The sequence below is a fragment of the Micropterus salmoides genome, unplaced genomic scaffold, assembly GCF_014851395.1.
Source record: "Micropterus salmoides isolate LMB-PRFRI ecotype aquatic unplaced genomic scaffold, ASM1485139v1 Ms_hic_scaffold_19, whole genome shotgun sequence".
Lineage (NCBI taxonomy): Eukaryota > Metazoa > Chordata > Actinopteri > Centrarchiformes > Centrarchidae > Micropterus > Micropterus salmoides.
In genome coordinates this window covers 20,112,460-20,127,221 of record NW_024041039.1, presented here as the reverse complement: position 1 = coordinate 20,127,221, position 14,762 = coordinate 20,112,460, and the positions used below count along the sequence as shown (strand labels likewise).

General features: G+C 40.1%; 1 protein-coding gene across 2 annotated transcripts in view; it reads right to left on the bottom strand.

Annotated features, from left to right (window-relative positions):
- Positions 1-5,737, bottom strand: part of LOC119910885 (KATNB1-like protein 1) — a 48,796-nt gene extending 43,059 nt beyond the window's left edge. The window contains exon 1 of one of the 2 annotated variants that reach the window (XM_038729714.1): positions 5,637-5,737. The gene's annotated coding sequence lies outside the window, so the exon portion shown is untranslated. The other variant, XM_038729715.1, reaches the window with a different exon arrangement.
- Between the last annotated feature and the right edge of the window lie 9,025 nt (positions 5,738-14,762).

Sequence of the window (14,762 nt, the reverse complement as noted above, 5' to 3'; positions counted from 1 at the left end):
AAAAATAATGTTAAGCTCAGTTAAAAGAGAAAAGACAGGTCAGACAGTTTGACTTGTCAACTAATAACATCAATGATGGCTCTGTTCCAGGAAGTGTCCCAGTAAGCTGTTCCAGTGAACCAGCATGAACAATAACAGGAACTTGGAACTGGCTCACCTAAATGCAATCCAACCATCGTCAATGTTATTAATTACACCTGTGCTGTTCCTGCTATGACATGTCAAAGGTCCCTAATCATCCCAAATGGATGAAGACTTGGTTACTGTATAATTCCCCCCTTGTTTAGCAGTACAACAAGTAGTTAAAGCTCAATTCAACACAAACTCAATTACAGCAACTTTTAAATAACTGGTACAGTACCTTCCTAGATTTAATTATGCTTCTGGGAGGTAACCAAGTCTCTAGATGTGGTGCTACCAGCAGAGTTTCAGGAGCAGGACCACACATCAACGACGTCACTCCCGGCATTTCCATGAATACCCACACAACACATGTCCTCTTCTTCGCTCTCGCATTCCGCACATGAACCGAGACCAAGCAACATCGTGTCAAGCACGCCACATTAACATTCTATAATGCGAATTATTACAAGCTACTTCCATCCACTTACTTCTTTGAGAAGTGTTGGCACATAGCTATCCCCATCGATGAATTATTCAGACAGATTCGCGAAATCTTCTATGTTCATCTCAGCAGACCCAGCACCAGAAGCCGAATTCTCTCCTCCGTCTCCACGCTTGAGGCCCTTCTTTCTACAGTCCTAAAGTCGGGCGGGAAGCGGGTGAGTCCAGCTTAAACGCCATCTGCCTTCCACGGTCCACTTGAAGGATTCAAACATTGCACCTGAAGAATCCTTCGCCTCTCATCAAACAACTGATCACAGCATTACCCCGTGCTAGCGAGGTCCCGAATCAAACAGTCTTCACGAACAATCTAGACACGAACCATAGCCACTCTTCAGAAAACGGTTAAAGATGAAAAAATCCTGATTTAGACAACAGACAATACAGCAAACGTTTCAAGCTGTCATCTCAGCGTGCCATGCATTCAGTTCCGTCAACACCAGCTCCTTTCCGGGTGGCGCATTACGCACGCTGTGACGTCAGCACCACTGTGGGACAGTTCACATATTACCTCCATCTCAAGATAGCAGAAAAGTCGATACCAAAGCAAAACAGGACGTCAACTAACACCAGAATTCCAAGGCCTCCACCTCTCATTGAATTTGACCGCACCAGCCGCCTACATCACACAGGAAAACCACATTGAGTCGTCAGCATCCCGCCATCCAGCTCTGGTGGCTTCAGGTACCCAGCTCTGGGATGCCAGCACCCCAGCCATCTACATCTACCATCCACACCAGCAGGCTTCATTAGGGGCCTTTGGCACTGGAACGCCAGCGCCACAGCTGGACACTTCCAGCAACTACAGCAGTCAGTTCCATAAGGTTATAAATGTTATGACTGTTGCTAGCAGCATACAAGCTAACCACTTAAGTACAGATTGTTTTGAGTTCGCAATCATTACGAGTCATTTTAAGCTAACAGCTAACAGTCGTTTCGAGCTAACTTCAAGCTAATAGTCGTTTCGGGCTAACTTCGAGCTAAGAGCCGTTTTGAGCTAACTGAGCTAAGAGTTGTTTCGAGCTAACTTTGAGCTAGATAAGAGTCGTTTTGAGCTAACAGACGTATCGAGCTAACTTTGCTAACTTTGAACTAACAGTCGTGTCGAGCTAGTAGTCGTGTTGAGCTAACAGTTGTTTTGAGCTAACTTTACTAACTTTGAGCTAACAGCTGTTTGAGTGAACTTGAGCTAAGAGTCGTTTCAAGCTAACTTTGCTAACCTTGAGCTAAAAGTCATTTTGAGCTAACTTTGAGCTAGCTAAGAGCCATTTCGAGCTAACTTTGAGCTAGATAAGAGTCGTTTCGAGCTAACAGACGTATCGAGCTAACTTTACTAACTTTGAGCGAACTTGAGCTAAGAGTCGTTTCGAGCTAACTTTGCGAGCTTTGAGCTAAGAGTCGTTTCGAGCTAACTTTGCTAACATTGAGCTAACAGTTGTTTTGAGCTAACTTTACTAACTTTGAGCTAACAGTTGTTTTGAGCTAACTTTACTAACTTTGAGCTAACAGCTGATCGAGCTAACCTTGAGCTAAAAGTCATTTTGAGCTAAGATTGAGCTAGCTGAGAGCCATTCGAGCTAACCTTGAGCTAACAGTTGTTTTGAGCTAACTTTACTAACTTTGACCTAACAGCCGTTGGAGCTAACCTTGAGCTAACAGTCATTTTGAGCTAGCTAACAGCCGTTCGAGCTAACCTTGAGCTAACAGTTGTGAGAGTGTGGGGAGAAGCGCAGCGGAGCAGATTCAAGTAAATAAACACTAAACTATAAGGTGGAAAATTACCTACAATAACCTACTGTTAATACAAATAGACTACAATATACACCGCTACCAAGCCCACCTGCCGCTGCCACAGTTGCTCTGTCTTAATTAGAGGTCAACAGTCCAATGAGTGGGTTTGTCGCGGTTCTTTCTCCGCAACACGAGATCAAGGACTTATGTGTCGCGATTTTGGTCTTTGTTTCAGAACCATTACAGCCCTGCTACTAAGTAGTCTGCCTACTATTTTAAGTGAGGAAAAAAATGTATACATGCGATTTTTAAAAAATGTGCAAATGAAAGTTTCTTTGACAACCTCAAAACAGAAAAGGCTTTGGGCACCCCCTGTCATCTCTGGGTTTACATTCGATCGCCAATTCCTCCTCGTCACTACGTCTAATTTCATCAACACGCCCACAGTGGCTACAAAATAATAATAATAATAATCCTTATTTGTAGAGCACTTTTCAAAAACAAGTTACAAAGTGCTTTAACAAGTGTAAACAATAATACAAAAAAACAAGATAAGAGCATGAAAAATTTATATAAAATTAGTAAAATACAGTAAAATAAAAGGGATAAAATAAAGTCAAATATGATTGGGAAAAGCTCTCCTATAAAAGTATGTTTTAAGAAGGGACTTAAAAGAGTTCACTGACTCAGCCGACCTGATTTCCTCGGGCAGGCTGTTCCAGAGCCTCGGGGCCCTGACAGCAAACGCTCTGTCCCCTTTAGTTTTCAGTCGAGACTCTGGAACAGACAACAGACCTCTGCCCGAGGATCTCAAGGTACGTGCTGGTGCGTATGGGACTAAAAGGTCAGAAATATAACAAGGCGAGAGGCCATGAAGAGCTTTAAAAGTGATCAATAGAATTTTAAAGTCAATTCTAAAACATACTGGGAGCCAGTGTAATGAAGCTAAAATAGGAGTAATGTGGTCATATTTCTTTGTTCTGGTTAAAAGCCTGGCAGCTGAGTTCTGGACAGTCTGGAGTCGATCAATAGATTTTTGGGTTAAACAGGTGAAAAGGCTGTTGCAATAATCCAGGCGTGATGAGATGAAGGCGTGTAAAATGGTCTCGGTGTCCTTAAAAGTTAACATAGATCGAATTTTTGCTATATTTCTAAGTTGATAAAAACATGATTGAACAAGCTTTGTGGTGTGCTGCTCGAAATTTAAATTACTATCAAACCAAACACCAAGGTTCTTTGCCACAGGCTTAATGTGATTTACTAGGGAACCAGCAGATGGCAAATCAAATACTGCCATCTGCTGGTTCCCAGAGACCCGATGACCAGGATTTCTGTTTTATCTGAATTCAGCTGGAGGAAAATATTTGACATCCATTTTTTAACTTCACAAAGGCAGTTGTTAAGTGAACTCAGCATTCCAGGGTCTGTGGATCTGACGGGCAAGTATATTTGTGTGTCATCAGCATAAATATGAAAAGAAATGCCAAGTTTATGGATAATATGTCCAAGGGGAAGCAGATACAAGGAAAACAAAATGGGTCCTAAGACCGACCCCTGAGGCACACCATATTTAACTGGACAGAATGAGGAGACATAGTTGTTTACAAAACACACCCTACTGAAGTCCATCTTAGCGGAAGCACTGGCTTCTTTTCCAAACTTCCAAATGCATTCTCAGATACCCCAACTTCTTAGATGTCTTCAACGTCAAGAGCCATCTTAAGACCCCTGTATCCTTCCTCTTACAGCCGACTCGCTGTCCGTCTGCTTCCACACGATCTGCGCTGGTTACAGCATCCCTCACTTGACTTGCTCTCTTCGGTTTCATTTCACTACATCTCCTCTTTGCTTGACCTTCGAGACCGGTCTAGTAGCTACTCTATTCTGGTTCTGCAAGCAGTTCAGCCAAAGTACTCTTTTGTAAGGCATTTCTCCCATCCATTACTTCGTTCACTCCTCCAGGATCTGAGCTAAGATTCACCCACTTCAGATCTTAAGATCCCAGATCACGCAATGTTCTCTCAAATAACTGGAAGCCTTTTGGGGGTCCCAGGCGCTATGGTGGATTTCCCTATCGTAGCTTCTGCAAGCATCATACATCTTTCTGTTTGTTGATCGATAAATCATTTAATCATATCTGTTGATTGTGGTCCTTGCTAGTGAAGTGGTGCTACCAGTGGTGACCACACATAAATGACGTCACTTCCGGCATTTCCATAAATACCCACACAATACACATCCTCTTCTTCGCTCTTACATTCCGCACTCCTCCCACCCACCCCTTTCTTTGTCCAGTCTCCTCATTTCCTTCTTCCTCTCCATAGGGTTATATAGGGGTCCGTCGTGCCCGGGCGCTATGGCGAATTTCCCTATCGTAGCTTCCCCACAAGGCTTTCGAATGTTTATTCAGCAACTGCAAGCATCATACATCTTTCTGTTTGTTTATCAATAAATCAATTAATCATATCTGTTGATTGTGGTCCTTGCTAGTGAAAAGATCATATCATCATATGAAATCCACTGGTACAGCAGATGAGCTCAATCTAATGCATGACCTCTGGCACACCTCCGACACACTCACACATTGTTTGACACCACAAATTTGACACAGACCTCTTTGCCTTTTAAATCCGGGAAAAAAGCATCTTCTCCTGTAAACTTGCGGATTATTGAAGTATCACACGGCTTAAAGATCTGATTCCACTTTGATGCCGTTTGTCCCAGATGTTTTATTTCATAGCTCCTAATTGGCAAATCCTCACCGCAGATAGTCTGGGAGGCGTGTGAGTGTGTGTGCGGGATCTTTAAAGATTATTCCAGCTGATGACAGTCTTGACTTCATGGCCTTTCCGCATTGTTTCCCCTAAATAAAGTGAGACTGTGATCACAGACACGTCGCTTTTTATTAAACTCTTCCCACCACAAAGATGGGATCATCCTGAAATACTATGCCTTAATCATCATTAGACAATACAATAAAATGTCACTGCGGCTCAGTAGCACATCTCCAGCTACCACAGTGAATATGACTCAACTTGAGCAACAATCAATCAGTACATTCGCAAGTAAGCAGAAACCCCATGACATCAACTGTGACTGCACTGGAAAGAACCTCTGAAATAAACAAATTGCAGGCTCGCAGCTCTCACAGTTTCAGACAAAATCTTGTGAATACACATACGCAGATATAACTGAAACACATGCAAAAACACTAGATGGCAAACATCAAACACATACCAGCACAGATAAAAGACAGCTGGAAAGTGGAAATCGTGACATACCATCCTGCCAGGGAGTGTGTTTTCTGGAGATTATGGGAAGCTCTGCGATGACACGGTAGCCTTGCCCTTATATGGCGGCTGCTGTCCTCATACTCTGTCCTGCTGAGAGGGACAGCCACTGTGAAAGTCTCCAAAACAGCAGACTTCAATTACATAACAGACTTGGCAGGACTAAAGAGTGCATGCTAAAAACTTAAACCTTGAGCCGTGCAGGATTTGTCAATTGAGGTGGCTGGAATGTCTGGTATGGCTGGTGGTACCACCAGCATAGGAATCAGAACAATCTGCTATTTGTTAATCCAGCAAAGAACAAACAAGCCTTTATTGTTGTCCAAAATGAATTATTGAGGTTGTGTAACCAAATCAAACAAAAAGACATATATACATAAATGAACATGCCAGACTGTTCCGACAGTGATACCAATAATCATTCTGTGAAGACGTGACGTCTGCAGTCGAAAATCAGTGTACTGACATCTCGGAAAGTAAGTTCAATCAAGCTTTTCCACCCTGCCTGCAACATCTGAAGAGGCCCTTTGGATCTTGATTATCTGATGTTTCGTTTACCGAAATCACCATGAGTCAGAGGTTTTCAAAAATGAACGTCCTGTTATGATTATGTGTTTGCACCTGATTGATTCACTCCATATGGAACAACATGTCCGGACTGACAGTGCGATTTGTCATTTTATGATAAATGATGTAAAAACAAGATTGATGCTGATTCCAAATACAAGAATTGATTATACTAACTTTCTGAAAATGTTGTTTATTGCAAGTTTTTCTGTTCAGTACCAGAGAGAAGAATGTGTGATTTTTTTCCCTTCACAATTACATTTCTTATCACACATCTGCAACAAGTTAGCCATATAAGTACAGAGCCAAAAAAAGTAATCCAGATTCATTTTAGCAGCACTGAGGGGCCTTTGAGAGTCTGTGTTGATAGGCATGAGTAAACATGGTTGCTATGCAATAAATGAAGAAAATCCTCAAACATTACAACTGCTGTTCCAGCTATTCAGGTATCTATGTACACTATTTATCGAGACTTACATCAGATTCCGCTTGTTTACATCATAGACCTGTGTTCTGTGATAAGATTACACAAACAAAATGGTACTTTTACAGTTTATTTGAAATCTAATTAAGCATCCAGGTTTAAAAAAATCTGTTTCATTAAGGATAGTAAATGTCAAAACACATAAAAGCCTGAGGCTTTCCAAAGCCAGTCGGTCATCACTGACTGACAACTTTAAATGATCCAATCATTGGGTAATTTGCAATCTGTCGCTATTTACATTTAAGGAGCTCCAACACTGACTAAACATACAATATGAATTACATTCAAAGACCATTATGTAGCCAGCGGCCTGAAAAGATATGGAAAGTTAAGTTTCCCGGTCAGGATGCAGATTGCGCAACAGTGAGTTTCACTAAAAAACATGTTCCATCTTTTTATTGGGCAAGTCACTCCAAAGTTTGATGAAAGTTGCCAAAGTTTGATGAAAGGGAGAGCACGGCCGGCTTTTTGTCATTTTAGCATTGATTACCGGAACTGCTTCTCTATAACTCCATCCACTTGAACTAAAACCGCTGTGTGAGGGAGCACCAAAAGTTCAGAGCGTTCTTCTACGGGAGCGTTAATAGGATTGTTATTGTTGCATGGTTGTTGAGTATAATAAGAATAAGAGTTTTAATAAGTCTTACAAAGTGCTGAATTACATGAGATAGGGGTCATTTGTAGGGATGAACCCACAGAGAAATATGTCTGACTTTGCTGTTCCTCTCAGCTCAGAGTGTTTGAGTATATTTTAGCTCATTGCATTGCTTGCTGGTTTTCTTAACAGCACATTTACTGTTTTCGTTCCGCCTCTCTACTCTCATCAGGGTTCTCTCCTGCTGCAGAAGGCAGCCATTTTCAGCATTTAAGCCCTAAAACATCTGTACACTACCTGTCCAGCATCAAACGACAAACACACTAAGTTAGTGTGGTGAACCTATTGTAGCATTTAGCAGCTAGGAACCAGATATTTCCCTCAGGGGTTGGTAGAGACCAAAAAAGACCTAAAACAGGGTGAATATTGGACTTAGATTCACTAGGTGGCCAGAAAACATCATTCCATGTGTGTTGGATGTGTAAAAGTTGCCACATCAACTTAAAAGGTAAGAATATACCAATGTATCAAGAAACCAGGAACAATCAGATGCACATGGGCTACCAGTTTTTTCCCACAAGATTCTGGTCCTGTTCTGGTCAGATGGTCCTGTCATTTCTGGTGTGGCTCTCCATATAAATTACCACCGATACTAATCTCCATACTTTTAATGCATGGAGAATTACAAATTATTTAAAACAGAATTAATGATTACAGTCACTTGTTTAAGAAATGTTTTCAGTTTTTGTTTTGACATACAGTTTATTACGCAGGTTTTTACACTGGAAAATAATTTTGTGTAGATAGCTTTCAGCATGGGATGTGACTTTGTGTATTAGGTCTGAAGAGGGAACTGCTCAACTAGGTGCTTATTTTAGAAAATAAATGCAGCAAAATGTTACATCAAGTCATAGAAAAGCAAAGTAAAATGTTGAAGAAAGAGGCTTTATGTTCCTCTCCAGCTGTGGCTGTTCTTGTTGGCAGAATGTTTCTTCTTAAGAAGAATCTTGGCCGCGATCTGAACGGTCTCTCCAACAGAAGTTTGAACCCCAGGCTGTGATAAATGAGCGAGAAGTGCTGTAATTCAGAGTTTCTCTCCGGTGGGTCCTTAAAGACTGGTGGTACTATTTTCACTCAGACAATTTGACTGGTAGCTGATGTTCTCACATACTGTACTGCATAGAGTTCAGCTAAGAATGATTGAGTAGAAAAATGATTTTAAAAATTTAAATTTAATCTGAAGATATGAAAAGTGTAGTGATCTATTTTCCAGGGGAAAAAAACAGACAGGTTGCTATTTGTGAGGGTCTGCCTGTAAACGTTGGAAAGTCAGACAGTTGACTCAGAGCCTAGTGAGAAACCTAACATGATATATATATATATATACAGTGCTAAAGCTGCCTTGTTTAAATTATATAAAGCTGGATGAAAACAAGGCAACTGTGTTTATGTGAAGCTTCTCTCCATCCATGGCTGTGGTTAACCGCAGCATTCCTGACACAGATACCATCTTAGTCATACCTGCTTCTATTCAAGCTGCAGTAGGAGACAGACACCTAAATAATTATTCAATTTGTCCAGATGACTATACCATTCAGCCACAAAAGAAGTGGTGCAAAGTTAAATTGCTTATATTTGAGTGAAGGAAAGTCAGAATATTTAATCCCAGTGAATAATGCAAAAGCTGACGAACTATTAGTAATAATTCCAGCACTGATTCATCACAGTGAGGATCAGACTACAAAGCTTTTGTTCCACATCGAAGTTTAGCTTGGTTTTACGATGGATTTATGGAAATGAGAATTCTATAATTATAGCTCCATTAAAGGGAGCATTTGGGGAAAAATAAATCCTGGTGGTGTGACACGCCTTGATTTTAAAGATGGTGTGGTTTTTGATTCCTGGTGTGTGATGCGCTAATAAATGTCAAAGAGGATATGCTATCTGAAACCTTATGTGCTATTTGTGGGCAAATAAAACTAATTTCAAATTATTTCACACACACACACACACACACACACACACACACACACACACACACACACACACATATACATTATATGTATATATCAAAACATTCCTCCTTTTTTAAATTTAAATATAGTAAAGCAATGAGGGAATTAAGGGTAAGGTACTGAATGATTGAACAAGGGCAAGCCAACTTAAGCCTAAAGCTCCCTTATTTCTTCACCAGATTCATATTGCACATTCACCACTCTCTATACAACAAACACATAATAGTTTACTTTATAGTGACCAGTAAATTGGGATTTTGGATACTTGCTTATCATCATCATTTTGCGTCATCATAAGCAGCTGTAAAGTCGCACAACTGTTTTTTTGTGTAATCATTAGTAGAAAGCATTGTTCGTTCCATTGTGGAATCTGTGGCACTTTACAGCATATACATTTATACATGATTGCCTGTTTATGTTTTAAAATGGGGGAGCAAACTTGGAAAGATACATAATTGGTGGGAGGTCTGAGCTAATTTATAACAAATTTCCTGCATTTCTACACCACCTAATCTGACTTGTGGAAACAACAGAGGATAATTCCCCAACATAAAATAGTCATGATATTGTATAGGCCTACTCAATTACTTACAGTTTGTTGAATGTAACTGCATGGCTCATAAAATCTCATTTGAGCCATTTGTGGTTAAAGCAGGGTTGGATGGGAAACATGCTGGACAGTGAGCGCATGCTCTAATAGAGTTTGCTTTTGTGTGAAGCGAGGGAGAGAGGGCAGCAAATTAGCCTGAGATATTAGCAGTAATTGGACAAAATGACAGAGTAGATGTAATGGTAAAATAAAAGGTAGGTAAACTATAAATGTCCGCTGGCTAAACTGTCCAATGTTACATAATGGTGAGCTCATAAAAAGGTAAGTAAACACTATGTTGCATTTGAAAAAGGTGGGTAAACTGTGTTTATGTGTATTTACCCTACAGTACATTCCAAATAATAAAATTAACAGGGATAATGCAAAATATTAAATGCCACGTTACACTTAAAAGAGCAGACTCTTTGGCTCCTTCGTGAACATCTCCAAATAATAAAAATAATAATCTTTATTTGTAAGAAATAAAATAGAAATAATAAAATAAAAGGGATAAAATAAAATCAAATAAGATCGGGAAAGGCTCTCCTATAAAAGTATGTTTTAAGAAGGGACTTAAAAGAGTTCACTGACTCAGCCGACCTGATTTCCTCGGGCAGGCTGTTCCAGAGCCTCGGGCCCTGACAGCAAACGCTCTGTCCCCTTTAGTTTTCAGTCGAGACTCTGGAACAGACAACAGACCTCTGCCCGAGGATCTCAAGGTACGTGCTGGTGCGTATGGGACTAAAAGGTCAGAAATATAACAAGGCGAGAGGCCATGAAGAGCTTTAAAAGTGATCACTAAAATTTTAAAGGCAATTCTAAAACATACTGGGAGCCAGTGTAATGAAGCTAAAAATGTGGTCATATTTCTTTGTTCTGGTTAAAAGCCTGGCAGCTCAGTTCTGGACAGTCTCGAGTCGATCAAATGTCCAGATCCTATTTGATTTCTACTTTTAGCTCGTTTAAAGTTTGGCTGGAGTCTTTTCCTATGTTGAATTTTCAGTCCATGATCATAGGCTAAATGGCTTATCAGACTCCTGTGTAGATTGACAGAATGCAGTTGACAGCCAATTCATGCTGTGCCAAACGACCAGCGACTGGTTTGACTGAGCCAACTCAAAGGGTGGTTCAAAAGAATGTGATTGTTTTAAGTACTTGTTTTTGTCAGTTGCTTAAACATAGTAAAATGATAAATGATATAGGCTGCTTAAATATAATCACCTTAGAAAGTGGGATAGCTGAACCATAAGTTTGCTCCCCAGTTGAACAATGAGGATGTAATTGTTCCACTTGCTCCATTGCTCGGTTGCCCATGCATTTACACACCTTTTAACGTGCTAGCATGCTAACATTTGCTAATCATCACTAAACACAAACAGCTAAAGCTGATGGGAATGTCGTTTTGCAGGTATTGTGCAGGAAAAGAGGATTACCATTTCAAGGGAACACGAACACACCAAATTTCATGGCAATTTATTCAGTATTTGTGTAGATATTTAACTCCAAAAATCTCCTGGTGACACTAGATGAAAAGTTAGGAGATCACCAAAGTCAGAGGGATTAATTGTCTGGAAAACATGAGTGTTGGTACAAAATGTAGTTCGAGTCCACCTGATAGATGTGGATATGTTTCACTGTATGTGTGAAAACTTGAATCTATGATATTTTAGTCTGTACTAAAGTCTTGGACAGACAGACAGACGAGCACTGTCTTCTGTAAATATTCTTTATCACTAGTGCAATGTATGCTTTGATGCAGCTTTGCATGAGTCATTTGTCCCTTTGGGTGGTGGTATTCAACTTCACAAATGAAGACATTTCTCTTTTCACAAAATAAAGTTTGTTCTGAATGTATTTAGTATCAAAATTCAGTTTCTGGTCCTTTGAGGATCACATCTTCTGCTACTGAATAGACCGTTATTCCAAAAGGTATTACAGACTTTGTTTTGGCTTTGAAAGGTCAATATTTCATTGAACAGAGTATTGAGTAACAAGTGCCTCTGAGGCATTTTTATTTCTGTAACGCAACACTTGTATTTTATGTACAAAAAAATATTTTCCCGGAAAATCACTATGGTTTACAAATTCTAAATTGAAAAGAACGTTTTAATTTATTCCTTTTACTCATGTTCAGTGCTACATGAGGGCAAACTCCAGGGACAGGGGTTCATACTGGGACCAGTTGGTGACCAAATGCATTGATTTTATTCACTGCTTGTGTGATTAATGTGGATATTTGAATAAAATACTCCTTTTCACAGACAGACACTGTTGTGCTTGTGTCGCTAGGCAATAAAAGGATAATACCGTGGCCCTTTCAATATGAAACTGCTTCTATACAGGTCGGCTCTCCATCATTTTGGTCTGATGTCTTTGAAGTTTGTCATTTTTTACTTCTCTTACAGAATACTGAAACTTTGGAGGGATAGTATACTTTAACGTACAGAGAAAAGACACATATTATAAAGAATATACTGTTATAAACACTTGATGTGTGTCTAAATGATGTGAGCTTTAAGAAAAATATGAACATAGCCCTATAACATCTGAAAATACAGATTTTTATTAAATACATTTTTATTAATCTAAAAAGGTCTGTTTGGATAAGAGTTCATGTGGGAGAGAGACAGAGAACTACGTGCACAAAGGTCCATGGCCAATTTGCACCAGGGACGTTGCAATTACATGGTACACATCTGGACTATGCATCACTAGGACAAGATGTTTGCAATGAAATTAACATAGTTATGTAATTTTAAAGGAATGACTGATCTTCTCATGGTATCTTGCTGAGAGTACAGTGACTTCCTGGAGTCACTGCTGGCTCCTGGCCAAGAAGTAGTCACACAACCCCTACAAAAGGGCTATTCTCATTCTTTAGCTTTTTTGTGGATTAAGCGAACAAATATAACTTTTTTCAAATTATGGCATTTTAAGTCTAACTTGTTAGCAAACAGTTGCTGTTTACACATTCAGCAGGTTCGGGGAAACATTAGCACCTATTTGGAGTTGGAGTTTGGAGTCACCAACTGGCTCTTTAGCTGCCAAAAACTCCACTGTGTTCACCAGGTTGTAGCTAAAATTTGTCCTGCTGCCGGCTGGAAAAGGTCAATGAGACCAGTGAAACTGACCCAAAACAGTAAAGTTGCAGGCCGTAAAATAAGCTGAAAGATGCTAAAAACCTCCACAGACCTGAAAGAAACTGAATAGTCTGGAAACTTTCACATTAGCATTCCGCTATGTGTACACTCCCTCAGTCTTAAGGAGAAAGGAATACTTTTTATTCACCTATTACCCAGCAGTGGATGGTGTCTTCAAAGGTATTTTTGTGATCTCACATAAATATTTTCTGCCCAGAATGATAGCATGTTTGCCCAGGGTGAAACCATCCTTTAAATCCAACATAAGTTTGGTTTGCTGTGCAGGCTGCAGTAGTATCTGGCAGAGTCTGTGGAAATACTGTACTTTGGGCTTTACTTTGGGCTGCCTGTTTGGATGAAAGATGCTAGATACATAAAGTAAACTTTGGTTTCATTGAGGGCAAGCACTTTATCATTCCCGGGCAGAAAGTAGACATCTGTGAGATCACAAAAATACCTTTTAAGATACAATCAGCTGCTGGATAATGGATGAAAAAAAACGTTTCGATCTTTCCACAAAGATTTGCGTGAATGCTATACTAAATCATGGAGTAACACACGGAAAGCTAAGGTCACAATTGGGACTAATTACACGCAGTAATTTCATCCCTTATGTATAAAAATATTACATAACGCAGCTTCAATCACATTCATATGATTGTTGAAGAGCATCATGAGGTTAATGACATTGCCATCATTGATATCTGCTATAGTTGAAATGAAAATGTCTCTGCTAAACAGAGAACCAGACAAAAGGCAAGAATCCGTCCTCTGTGAACAGGCTGATCAGCAAAGCATATGTTGTTTTTTTTGTGAGGAACGGAATAACAGATAAGGAGCTATCACCCTGTGATCTGGACCTGCACATATATTGAAATGCTTTTCCCTTTTGTCTGATGTAATATTATTGTGACTACAGAGGGAGAACAATCCATAGTCTTCCCCGAGCTGGTTGCGGGGCACATATAGTTCACATGTGGTGTCTTTTATCAAAATCCTGTTATAGTAACCACAAAATGAAAAACAGCAGGCCCGCATTGGTTTGAATGAGGCTGACAGGCGACTTCAAGCAAACTCACAAACAGCCACTGTGAAGTAGTCTGCGAACCACAGACATGACGTGTTGGAGACAACCTGGCCACTGAGAAGGCTTCAAATGTTTATTAATGAGCTCCTCAGACTCACCACAGTTATGTTGCTGGATGCTTATGAAGACATGATCTAATTCTGTAACCTTCTCAAGCCCGTCAGATTACAGCTTTGCTCTTCGCTGCACAGCCTGCAGATCACTTTGTAATGTCATCTAAGATGGTATTGTCACAGATGTTAATCGTCATAATAGGTCCAGAGGGTTTGAGAGTGAGGCAGCGGTCACATCCACTGAGTTTTTCTAGCCTGCTGAGGAAGTCGTGTTGGAAATATTAACATGATGGTGAGGCCAAACGCAAGTCAAAATCATTAACAGGCCGATACCTTGCATTTGTGGTACGGATATCTCTCTCTGTGTGTCTCAAGAGCGAGATCAACGCAAAGGCACTGGAGCTATCAGAGCACTAAGTGCTTTAGCAGATGGAAATTGGTTGTCTAATGTCTACAGAGAGGTTTGTGCAGAGGTAGGCTCACAAGTTTTCCATGATTGCATGTTCAAATCACAATAAATATCCCTCTCTGTTGGGCTACTGAGGTGAAATGTTCTGTTGCCCTGCCAGATGCAACTGCCATTTAGA